Source organism: Heterocephalus glaber, unplaced genomic scaffold (assembly GCF_053883595.1).
Source record: "Heterocephalus glaber isolate CG9 unplaced genomic scaffold, H.glaber_assembly_v1.0 deba00001586, whole genome shotgun sequence".
NCBI classification, from domain to species: Eukaryota; Metazoa; Chordata; class Mammalia; order Rodentia; family Bathyergidae; genus Heterocephalus; species Heterocephalus glaber.
The window spans coordinates 4,572,547-4,585,687 of NW_028258364.1; the positions used below are offsets into that span (position 1 = coordinate 4,572,547).

The window sequence follows — 13,141 nt, forward strand, 5'->3', positions numbered from 1 at the left end:
AGTAGCTATTTTGATCATTCAGTTTATTCAACTATTGTCTTGCTTCTGAGATGTTCTGAGTAGATAAGTAAAATGATAAATAGTAAATAATGATAACCGATAAATGAAATAATAAAGCTCCAATATTTTGTATAAAATTTTGAGTGTAATTTCCCTTATTTTATACTTTATTTGATAAATACTATAATTTTATTTAAAATATTATTTAACTTTAAATTGACAAATAATGATTGTATATATTTCTAGAGGCCACATTACTTTTTAAAAAGTCTGCAATTCATCTTCCCCTTTAACAATGTCTGAGAGTCCTGTGTGGCTGTTCCTGAAAGACTTTTTATTTTAATCTCAGTAACATTTTTTTCCTGTTTTTTTCTTTTTGTGTACTCTCTCAATACCTTTGACAACTTGTTTGAACTCACAGTAAATTGATGTATTATAATGGGAAGAATTAACTTCTAATCAATACCTTTTACAATATTAAATATTTCACTTTTGAATACTGTCAAGAGGAACATACATGATCTTGCTCAACACTATACCTCTTATGCCTAGAACTGTGTTAATCATATACAGCGGTACCTTGGTTCATGAACTCAATTCTCTCCATGTTTTTTAAAATTCATTTTATTGGTACATTTTAGGTATACAATATAATGACATTCATCCTTGGAAATTTTTACATTTACATAATCAAGCTTGGTTCTTATTTTTTCCCCATTCCCCTACACTCTCCTTTCAACCCCTCCACCCCTCCCTAACTACAAAGACTGTGTTTCTATCTTTTCTTTTTCTTATATTGATTTCATTCCCTTCTGTCCTTTCCCTACCCCTCCCACTTCCCCTTCCCTTTTGCCCCTTTTCTTCCTATTCCACATTATCTATCATACTCTTTAGTCCTTATTTACACTTTCAGTTTCTCACACCAGAGAAATTATTTGGTATTTACACATGTGTGTTCTATTTATTTCACTTAAGAGTATTGCCTCAATGTGCATTCATTTAACTATAAATGTCTCTAATTTATCATTCTTTATGGCTGAGTAGTACTCCATTTTATTTAAAAACCACATTTTCTTTATCCAATCTCCAGTTGATGGGAAATTAGACTGTTTCCAAGTTTTAGCTATTACAAACTGTGCGGCTATGAACATGGGTGCACATATATTGCTGTGGTATGATTCTTTTAATTCTTTGGGGAAGATACCCAGCAAGGGAATAGCTAGGTCAAATGAGACTTCTAATCCTAGTTCTTTGAGGTATCTCCATACTGATTTCCACAGTGGTTGCACCAGTCTACACTCCCTCCATGATTCTGGTCACAAACTGAACTAAATAAGAGAGCCAAATCAAATTTCCAAATAAGGTCAACATTGAACCTAACCATTGAAATTGATTCAGTTCACATCCAACTTGGTTTGTGACCAGAATTCGAGAATTGTGGAAAAAATCAAGTTTATGAACCAAGGTACCACAGTAGTGGATTCATAGGAAATATTTGTTAAATAAATAATCATGGCTTTTATTTTTCATATATTTTAATTTTTCTATGTAAATATTCCCATTTTTATTTAAATTTTTTCTATGTATTTTATAATTTTTGTTGCTACTATGAATAGAGATGTTGTTTTTTGATTCATACTTATGGAAAAGTTTAAAAAATGTTCCAACTTTCCAGAATTGGCTCAAGTGCCCCTGGGATGGGTGAGCTCCCTGAGTAGGTGCTAACTCCTGTAGGTGACAAGCCGTGGCTCCAGCAAATCACAGACCCCACTTATGCAGCTCAGTCTTGGAAGCACTGAGTCCTCCAAGCAGCTGAGATTTTCTATCCATAAAGTTACCAGATGGATCTGCAAAGATATACTAAATCTGTTCAATTGAGTGCTTCTCACTGCTCCCAGCGCAGAGGAGGAGGCTTCTGGGCCACCACACGACTGCTCCTAGTGCAGAGGAGATGAGCCACAGGGCTGCCAACAGCACACATACTAACTCCCACCCCCATTGAAATGAGAAGAGATATAAAATATCTCAAAACCAGAGTTCCAGATCACTACAGCAACCCCAAAGGGAAACAAGATGGAACACTCTGATACTCAACCAACTGGCCTCCCTCAATTGGCAACAAAAAAGGATCTGGAAAAAATGAAATCAGAAATAATTTCTCAGATAAGAGCCGAAATTGTGCACATAGTGCAAGGCATGATTAATAAATCTAGAGAGGAGCTGAGGAACATGATGGAATCCCAACATAGGAAACAAATGGAATCCATAAAACAGATGCAAACAGATTTCCAGGAGATTAAAAACTCCACTGAAAGTCTACTCAGCAGAATGAGCCAATATGAGGAGAGAATTTCAGATATAGAAGATAAGACTGCAATTAGTGACCAGGAAAAGAAAAATTGCTTTAAAATTATAAGGGACCATGAGAAATCAATCCAGCAGCTGCTAGGTGATGCAAAGAAGAGTAACATAAGACTGATAGGAGTCAATGAAGAAACAGGAGAGAGTGAAGACAACATAAAAAATCTGTTCACAAAAGTAATGGCAGAAAACTCCCCAAGCAGGGGAAAAGAATTTGACATACAGATAGGTGAGGCATATAGGATTCCAACTAGCCTTGGTCAAAAACAAATCTACACATAGGCATATAATTGTTAAGATTCCAGAAACCCAACTGAAGAACAAAGTTCTAGAAGCAGTTAGAGAAAAAAAGCAAATCACATACAAAGGAAAGTCTATCAGAATCACATCAGACTTCTCAATGCAAACACTCAAGGCAAGAAGAGCTTGGCGTGATGTATTCTAAGCCCTAAAGGAAAACAGCCTCCAACCAAGACTGATGTACCCTGCAAAACCATCATTCAAAATTGATGGTGAAATAAGATACTTTCATGACAAAGAACACCTTAGGAACTTCATGAATACCAAACCAGCACTCCAGAAATTTTTAGATAATATCCTAGGAACAAACAACAAGTATCCTACCCCCAGGAAGCCCAGCAGAATGAATCTGTTGAGCATGACAAGAAATTAAATGCAAAGGGGGAGAATCCAACAAAAAGAAAAAGTCATGACAATGATAAGTCAATACATATCAGTTATTACCATCAATGTTAATGGTCTCAATTCACCAATCAAAAGAAATAGACTGCCAGAATGGGTCAAGAAGCAAGATCCAACAAGATCCAACAATATGCTGCATACAAGAAACACACTTCATTCAAAAAGAAACTCATAGACTGAAAGTTAAATGGTTGAAAACAATACTCCATGTGACAGGAACCTAAAAAAAAGCAGGAATAGATATCCTCTTTGCAGATCAAGTGGATTTCAGACCAACACTGATTAAGAGAAACAAAGAAGGACACTATATCCTTGTAAAGGGAACAATCCAACTGGAAAACATGACAATCATAAATGTCTATGCACCAAATACTAGTGTGCCCAACTATATAAAACAAATACTAATGGACATGAAAAGTCATACATGGATTGATACAATAGTATTGGGGGAACTCAATACCCCACTGTCACAAATAGATAGATCAACTAGACAAAAAATGAACATCAAAATACTACAACTCAATCAAACTCTTGAACAAATGAACTGAACAGATGTTTACAGAGTGTTCCACCCCACAAAATCAGAATACACATTCTTTTCAGCTGCACGTAGGTCGTCCTTCAAAATAGACTATATACTTGCTCATAGAACATATTTAAGTAAGTGCAAGGAATTGAAGTTATCCCCTGTGTATTATCAGACCATAGTGTGATGAACTTGGTGAACCATAGAAAAGGAAACTGGAAAAATTTTATAAACACATGGAAATTGAACAACACACTTCTGAATAACCAATGGGTCACAGAGGAAATTAAAGAGGAAATCAGACAGTTCCTTCAATTAAATGACAATGACAATACAACATATTGGAATCTATGGGATACAATGAAAGCTGTCTTATGAGGGAAATTCATAGCAGTGAATATGCATATTAGGAAAACAGAATGAGCCCAATTAAACAACCTGATGCTGAACCTCAAACTTATAGAAAAAGAAGAGCAGGAGAAACCCAAAGCTCATACAAGGGAGGAAATTATAAAGATCAGAGCAGAAATCAGTGCAATGGAGACTAAGAGAATGACAAAAAATCAATGAAGCCAAGGGTTGGTTTTTCAAAAGAATAAACAAAATTGACAAACCCTTAGCCAACCTCATCAAGAAAAGGAAAGAAAAGGCCCAAATCCATGTGATTAGGAAGGAAAAGGGTGAAATTACACTGGACCAGCAGAAATCCAGAGGATCATCAAGACCTACTTGGAGAACCTATGTGCCAATAAGATGAAAATACAGAAGAAATGGACAGATTCCTAGATACATATGAATTACCAAAGTTGAACAAAGAAGACCTAAAACTTCTAAACAAGGCAATATCAATCAATGAAATTGAAAACGTAATTAAAAACTTACCAACTAAGAAAAGTCCAGGTCCTGACACGATGACCTAATCACTTCTTTAAAATTTCACTTCTCAGTACCATTACAATGCCAATTAAATTTCACCATGAGTTTTAGAGAGCACATTCAAGCCATAATACATAGCTAGAATATTTTGCATTTATTAAACTGAAACTTTGTGTGTATAATATTTAATAGTAGTAGTTGGTGATGGCAAGAACCTTTAATGCAGGAAACTGAGATTGGTTTTCTAACCTGGTTGGATTTGAATGTGGCTACCACTGGAAAATGAGACACTTGTGTTTCATGGCAAAACAGTGAAAGTGTAAATTGTAATATCCTTGAATCAGGTACTCCATTACATGTGACCAAATAGCTGTTACTCCATTAGAGCATTATGGTTGCAGTGAAAAATTGGAAGTAGGATAACTGCTTCTGGATGTGTTAGAGAATTTACACAAAATGACAAATTCAGGGTTCTATATTTCTGGCTCAAGGCACGGGGTACAGGAGCTTTTGAGAAGTATGTCAGATTGACTTTTTCTGTCACCTGGTGTTTTTGCCTGGCCCCACAATACCTACTTTTTTTCTCTTTCATTTTTAGTAGGACCTGTCTACTTGTTACTCATAGGCCAATTTTTCGTGAAGCAAATTTTATTCTTTAGCTTATAGATTCAAATGCTCTTTTATTTCAGGAAAGTTTCTTGAGTTATATTTAAATATATGTTTTATTTTATTATTATTGAAGTTATAAAAGATTTGACTATTTCACTAACATCTTCTTGTTCTTTTTTTAAAAAAAATTCTTTATTTCCATTTTTCTGTTGGTTGATTTTTTTTCTTTTTAGCTTCTGACTTATTCCACACTTCAAGGCAGTTTGCCTTCTCTTGTTCAGTTCTAATTTCACCTTAATTTCTGTGGTCATCTTATTTTATTTCAGAATTCCTTTCTTGAGCTGTACTTTCATATTTTATTTCCTCCAATAGTCTCACTCTTCCTTGAGTTCTTGCATTTTGTATCTATAGCTTTGTGCTGTAGCATCGCAGAAATTATCTCTTTGTGGTTCCTTAATTAATAGCAAAAATATGTATGCTATATATCTCCTCAGTGGTGAGATTTTTTGGAGACATCTTTGTTTGTCATTTGTATTTCCTACTCCTTGACTCCTTTTACTTTTAATTGAATATTGTGCATGCCCTTTTTTGCTAAACAGTTTTTGAATGAAATGAGATTTTTCTCAATTTTTTCAGCAATTCATGGGAGGCCACATGGAGAAAGTGTTGATTTCAGGAAAATTGAAATTTTTATTCTAACCCAGGCTTTCATATCTAACTTTTTCCAGCCTTTACATTCCCTATGGATATTGGCAGCCTTTTGAGGAGTGTCTTTTGATGTGTGCTTCTTACAGGGGAAGGTTTTTCTCTCTCTCCCTTCTTCCCTTCAAATATGGCTAGTTGTGTGATTTCTCACTGGTCCTGTGTCTTTACACTTTGGAACCAAATCAGGCACAAGGACATTCCTGAAGCCAGAGAGAACATACTCTTCCATCTCTTGTGAAAACAGGGTTTAGGTTTTATATCAGAATACCCCTCTCCTCTGAGAAGCACAGTGGCTTTGCTGGCCCTTTCTGTAGACCTAATGCCCTCATAGCCCTGTCACTTACCTCCTCTTGTCCCCCTCTGCTGCTTTTGGGAATCCTTTCACATGTTTTGTGATGAGCTTACTATCTCCTAGTGGTGCTGAACATGGAATTTGTACTTGGATCTCATTCTGTAAAGGTCAGTTTTGTGTTTTCCTTTAACTGGGAATCACTGAGCCTTGGCTATGTACCAGGTACTGGTCATCAAGGCTATAAAGAAAAATTATTTGTTTTTGAGGATTTAAAAAAAAGATATATTGGAAAAATAATCAACCCTCCCAACCCCTAAAATCTAAAACACAAGATACAAAAATAAAAAAACAGAAATTTGAAATAGTGGTTGAGAACAAACCTGGGGACCAGAAAAGGGTGCAGCTATTACAACACCTAAAGGGTACCATGGTACTCAGCATCATATATGCAAGTAAATATTTAGTCGCTGATTTTTAATTGAGAGAACAGAGTTCCATGATTTTCTTGCCCTCATGACCACAGTTCTGAGATATTTTAGTTCATGCAATTATGCTTATTCTTTCTTCAGCTAGATTTCCTTCTGGATCAAGGTCATCTGTCTTCTACTTTCTAGCCTTTTCATGCACCCTACTTTGAGGTAGACTTTGGAGAGTGGGTTTAATATTGACAGATGGCTAGAGAGGGAAGAAATTCTACATATGACAAATGGCAAGACCCAGACCATACGATTTGGAAATCAGGGCACCATAAGGCACCATAGGAAATAAATATGGAAATTTTGTATAAGGCTACATTATTAAGAGCCTTAGATTTCAACCCAAAATATCATTTTGTTTTCTTATCAAATAATTTTGTTTCAATCAAAATAAAATTAGATGATTTTCCTATAAAATTCCTCTGTTTTCTACCTGCAACTTGAAAGATGTCATGCTGCTAATTACATCAGTCTAAGCTTCAGAATTGACTGTGAAAGCTTACATTTTTAAAGTGTCAATTTTTTAATTTATAGAAGCAGAATATTTGGTAATTAACTGTTGATAATCAGTCATTTACCCTTTTATTCTTTCAGGTTTCTTGGCTCTCACTGATTGAAAATATTAGTTGATGTACTTTACTATAATAAGCTTTACCACACTGATTCTCGCACCATCCCTGTCCCCTTCCCTACTCCCCTCCTCTTTTCTCTTCTCTTCTTTGCTTGATCAAATATTAATCATTCATCCATGGGGGCATATGCTAGAGGCAGCATGACAAGGTGTTTTTTAAAACAAAAACAACCCTACAACATTTATTGCAGTCCAGTAATAACATAATAATAAAATAATCAAAACAATATGAACAAATGTTTTACAAATACTCCCAGAACAAACTAGTTAAATGGCTACATTTTCCCACACCATAATTGCCACCTCACTTCACTGCTGTCTTCTTAATCCACTGATCATTTCTAGTTGGAGACACTTTATAGCAGAGTAATATTATCTCCTTTCAGCATGATTGGACCCAGTTGTTTTCTTGACTTTGTTTTAGAATGAATTTCTTCTGCATCATCTAATTACAAGGTTCATGTACTCAACAAAACCAATAACACAGCTCTCTACTTGCAGATTCACTTGCTTATAGAGCTACACCTGAATCTAGGACCTATTCTAAAAGTATCTGAAAATGAGGTTGATGAGCTGCACCATCACCTTCTGCACTTGCTGGCCCTGGCCCTGTACACCATGGTGGAATCTCACAAAGACCACACTAACTACCATGCTATCTCAAACGGCCACTTCTGGAATTGACAATGAGTGTTTTAAATGAAATGTTGAAGTCTTTACCATTTTAGGTCCAACATTATATTTTTAATACTATATGTTTTTTGAAATACTTATAATGCTGTCTTTTGGTTAAAAGAAAAGTATTTGTTTACCAATGTCATAAACTCAAACATTACTCTTGTCTGCCATAATCATAATTATGACCAATACACCGTAATAATAGTAACCTTTAGGTAGAATGGACCAAACAAATTCATAGTGGGCTATTCTTGTCTTCTGATCTTTGCTATCATGGCTCTTATGCTCTCCTGGGGAGGCGGGGAGCCTGCCTCAACAAAGAATAAAAGTTTAGTAGTTTACCTGCTGTAAAAATTAAGCAGACATGATTTAGGATTAAAGGACGAATGATTTAATTTTGGAGTTGCTGAGCTGAGCTCTGGTGGTCTGGGAAGCTCTGGGGAAAATCCAGACATTGAAGTGACAGATTTGGGTTAGAATTTTTTGTGAATGCACTTATGGAAGGAAGGCTTTTAAATCAGGATGTTGCCTCACTTGAACTTGTGAATCTCCCAAGGCTCTAGATTTGATGAAAAGTGTTCTACTTCACCAAAACAGGAAAATCATTTCCCTTCACACATTATTTAAAACCTATTTAAAATTTACATAGTTTTAAAACTTATTCACAGGATATTAGTGGTCTTTAAATCAGCAAAATCAATTCAGGTAAATATCTTTTATAGTAATTTTCCCAGGATTATAAATATAGGTATGTGCCACTACTTCTTTGCACTGAAAAATTTGAAATAATAGTATTTGGACTTTTTTTTGGATTCTCTGGGACTTTTCTAACTTCCATCAGGGTGTTAAAAATACATATACTTTGGAAACTTTCAAAGATTCATCCATGCTTTAATAATCAGAGTTAGTACATTCAAAAGGTTTGAAAACTTGTACCTGTGGTATTTGATCTCTTGAATCTCTAATTACCAGGGCACTGTTGATTATCTTTGCATGGATGGATTTGTTTATGTTCTTTAAACATTCAAACACTACTAATAAATAATATACACCATGTTCTATATTCATAGGCATGTACTAGCTGATTCAATTCATAATGATCTACAGGAATCTTGCTATATGGTAAATATAGTTAAATACCATGGAAATATCTTATTAACCTCCATAACCTTTAAATGTAAGCAATAAAGCACATTACTTATAAAGATTTTACATCTCATCCTACAATATTTCTTAGATCCCTATTCAAGGATGAATTAAAAAAGACAATTGTAAAAGTTATGAAATTAAATAGTCTTGTAATAGCAACTGCACATTGACAGTGACTATTCATATTTTGTACCAAGATTTTAATTTGACATGATGGTATTTTTTTAGCTTTGTTTGGATTTACTGTCAAACCCTAAAAATATTTGTAAATGGTACTCGCACTTTTAAATCATAAAAAGAAACCTAGATTTGTTTGCAGTTTTTTAATCTGTTGTTAATAAACTTGAAAGAACACAGCCCTGTCTAATAAACACATCAAACTAATGGGTACCAGAGCAGTTCAGAAGAGTGTTTGTTGTTTGGTGTTTAGATTTCAGTCAGAATTAATCAACAATGGAAGGGGCCTGCTGTATTTATTAGCAACTCAAATCCCTGTGATTGAATGCCAGGTCCCTTTGACTCATTCCAGTGAACGCTGGCAAGTTTACAGCACTGATACATACTTACATTCTTGGGTCTTAAAAAGAAAGGGAAAAATAGAGCCTAAAATCAGACCGCAGGATTGGCAAGAATTTCCTGAGAGCCATTTTGAATTTAGCCCTATACAGTAAGCCTGTGAATAGGAAGCAATTGATTCAGAAACAGTGGAGCCTTTTTGCCTGAAGAAGCCTTCAGCTGTGCAGATGGCTCCTTGGCATAATCCAGCCCGCTTTTGTGTTTTATTTTATATATTGGGCTATTTTCTTCTCACACTCTTATGTTGCTTTTATTTTCACTCTAAGTTTCCAAATTTCAAGGGGCAAGGACAGGTTACAAGAGTTCAGGAAGGGTGGTTGGACTATGTATGGAGGGTTTCCCACAGATTTATGGGTTGCTAGTAAATTTCTGGCAATGCCGCCTGCTTGTCACAGTCAGCACTAGGGTGTTCTTTGTATGAAAGTGTCAACTTCTGAATGAGGGCTCTGGAAACAGATGTAAAGATTAATTTTGAGAATGCTTTTTTTTTTTTTCTCGAGGCTCCAAAGACGTGCCTACTTGCACAATCCCTCCGTTTCTAGACATTTATTTTTCAAAGTGATCTCATTTCTCAATTACAAAGACTTGCATTCTTTACTGTGCATGTTCAGAAAGTTCCACAGCCCTAAGCTATTTCTCTGGCTTCTCATGTCTGGAGGCTGCATTTCAAGAGCAGATTATTTGTGGAAAAACATTATTTATCTGGAAACTCTTCAGTGCAAACTTGTTGGAGTCAGTGTTATTCTAGGGAGCATCCATCTCCCTCAGCAGATAGCATTTACCAGTGCATCCGCCCTACAACTTCCTATGGGAAGATAGCCCACTTTTGGCCTGATAAGTAGGTTCATATTGAATGACTCTGTGCCTCATGGCTCACTGCTCACGTAGCCTTTATTTGTCCTTCCAAGAAACATTTTTTTAAAAGTTATCTTGCTGTAGGCCATGTTGTCTTCTTTCTCTCCTACGGAGGTGAAATTTGAAGAAGAAATATATGCCCACATATATCTCCAAGTGTTCTGAAACAAATATGTAGGAAAAAAAAAACAACTTGCGCACGTAATCATATACCTCTGTTTTTTCCCCTGGAACTCTCTGTCCAATGACATGTTTCCTTTCAACAAATAGACTTTGTGGGAATGATGTAGACTTTTTTTCCTTGTAAATACTCCACAAATGGGGAATGAATGCCACAGAATCCGCCACTTTGGAATAACTTGTTTGTGAGTCAATGTTCTTGTTTTCCCTCCCTAAAAATTGTTTCTTCCAGTTATATGGGAAACACATACAGAAAGATGCTCATTTCTTTTTTTTATTTTTATTTTTGGTACTGGGGCTCTAACTCGGGTCCTTGTAGTTGCTCATTTCTTATCATTAAATAATATGTGTAATACATTTCAGTTGAGGATTAAAAAGATCTAGTTCTCTAAACATTTGTATAAGATCAGTGAATGCCCTAACATATAAATGTTTCTTCACCACTGTAATTATTCTCCATATACTCAGCACTTGTGTCGTGAAGGGCATTTATTTTGGCACAGCCACACTGCATTTTCTTATGGGACCTCTTTTAAATTGTATATCTCCAGGGCATTGCATGTAATGAGCAACTTGGCTCTCAAATGAAAGATGTTTAAATTTAAGACCAAATGCAGAGTTTTTACTACAGATGGCCTAGAAGTGTTTGCATCCCAATGTATTCCTTGAAATAATAATTAAAAAACCTAAAATGGTAAGAAACAGGTAAGAAAGACCATCTTCAGGGAAACTGAGCAATAGCCAAACATGCAAATTATGACAAACTGTAGTACCCAAACCAGGGAAATTAGGACCAAATTGGGAAGACCCTCAATGTGCTGGCACATACGTACATCTGTAATTTGTGACAGTGAGGAAAGTGCTGCATTAGTTGGAGACTGAAGTCTGAAAGCCTCAACCAAGAATCTCTCCCTGGAATGCCAGGGTCTGGGTATTCAGATCGTCAGGAGGATGGTCAATGTGAGGAGGCACAAAGGGGCTATAAACAGAATTGCTCAGACATAGTGCTTTATCACAAGCATGGTGACCACTAGGAAAAGAGAAGATAGAGGGGAAACGGGTTTAGCAGGCAATAACAGGTAGCTGAAGACTTGTGTGCTTGAGCTGGCTTATCCCTCCTCTCTTGAACTGATCTGTATATTTTCAAAAGATTGAAAGTTGATTGTTAGCACAGCCGCTATCAAAATTATATGATAAAATTAAACTATATTAAAGCAAGGGCAATAAATACTCAAACTCACCACTCCCCAGTTATTATATTATTATTATCTATGCTCCTCAGGTTATTCATAGAGATTGTATCTATCTTGTGAAAATATTATAGAAAAGTGTGCTTTTTTTTCCCAGCCCTGTGGCTGGTGATATATCATGTTGGTGGCTTGAAACCAGCAACAGTGGGAGTATTTATACCATGACAATCTCCAAGTGCTACAAATCAACACATGATTTATTGTCTCACTTTTTACTTAGACTTAAAGTGGTGGAGAAATGTTAATATAATACAAAGTGAAATTAACTGTGTCTTGTCTGTGGCACAAAAAATTGAGGAAGCATTCTAGTATTCAAAACCACTATTTCAGCAGAGAAGTTGCTCAGTTCAATGAGAAAGAGGTAAAGTTCTCACATGTATGCCTTTTGTTGCTTCACTTTCATCTTATTAACATGAATGAAGATAAAGTTGAACATCCTTAACCTGAAGTCCAAACCCAAATTGCTCCAAACTCTGAATCGTTGAATGCTGACATGACACCACAAGTAGAAAATTCTATACCTGACCTCATGTGGTGGGTCACAGTCAAAATTGAATAGTATGACAGTGTCCCTAAGGGTAAAACAACCTTCTCAGCTCCTTCTTTGGTGATACATCTTTTCCACACACACCCAAATTTCCCTTTCAAGCCTGTGTGCAAGCCAGACACACGGTTCCCCCAATCTTCGCCCACATGGGGCCAAGACCCAAGTGCATTATTCACTTTTTTTTCTTATTATTATTGCTCTGTGATATCAAAATATGCTTGGAGACAACCCTATGGGTAATGGTAATAAAAAGAGGAAGCACTAAATCTCTAGCACAGAAAAGCTACTGGAGAAACTGGCCAGCAACACCAGTGTGAAACATTTTACAGAAGAGCATGTATGGGAATGTCTGGCATATATGACCCAAAGAAACAGATAAATAAACTATTAAAGATCTAAGTTGAGAGTGGTGAACAGAAATTATCAAGAAATAGAAAAACACTGCATATCTTAGTTACTTCCTTGTTGCTGGGACAAAATACTTAACACTCACAAGTTAAAGGAGGAAGGGTTTATTTTATCTTACAATTTGTAGAGGTTGTCAGTCCATAATTGGCTGGCTCCAAGGCAGGGTGGTGTGGCATGGGGTGGGGGTGGGGATTGTAGAGGGGAAATAGTCCATCACTTGGCAGGCAGGAAGCAGGAAGCAGGAAGCAGGAGGTAGCAGCAAGCCTTCCTTCCCCTTTTATTGCATTCAGGTGACAAGCCTATTGATTGGTGCCCCCACA

The 13,141-nt window shown here is 36.1% G+C and overlaps 1 protein-coding gene and 1 pseudogene across 6 annotated transcripts in view; one reads left to right on the top strand and one right to left on the bottom strand.

The window, feature by feature from the left end:
- Nucleotides 1–13,141, top strand: part of LOC110343973 (uncharacterized) — a 228,800-nt gene that overhangs the window by 133,335 nt on the left and 82,324 nt on the right. The window lies entirely within an intron of this gene.
- LOC101720917 (small nuclear ribonucleoprotein E pseudogene) lies at nt 7,520–7,832 on the bottom strand (annotated as a pseudogene).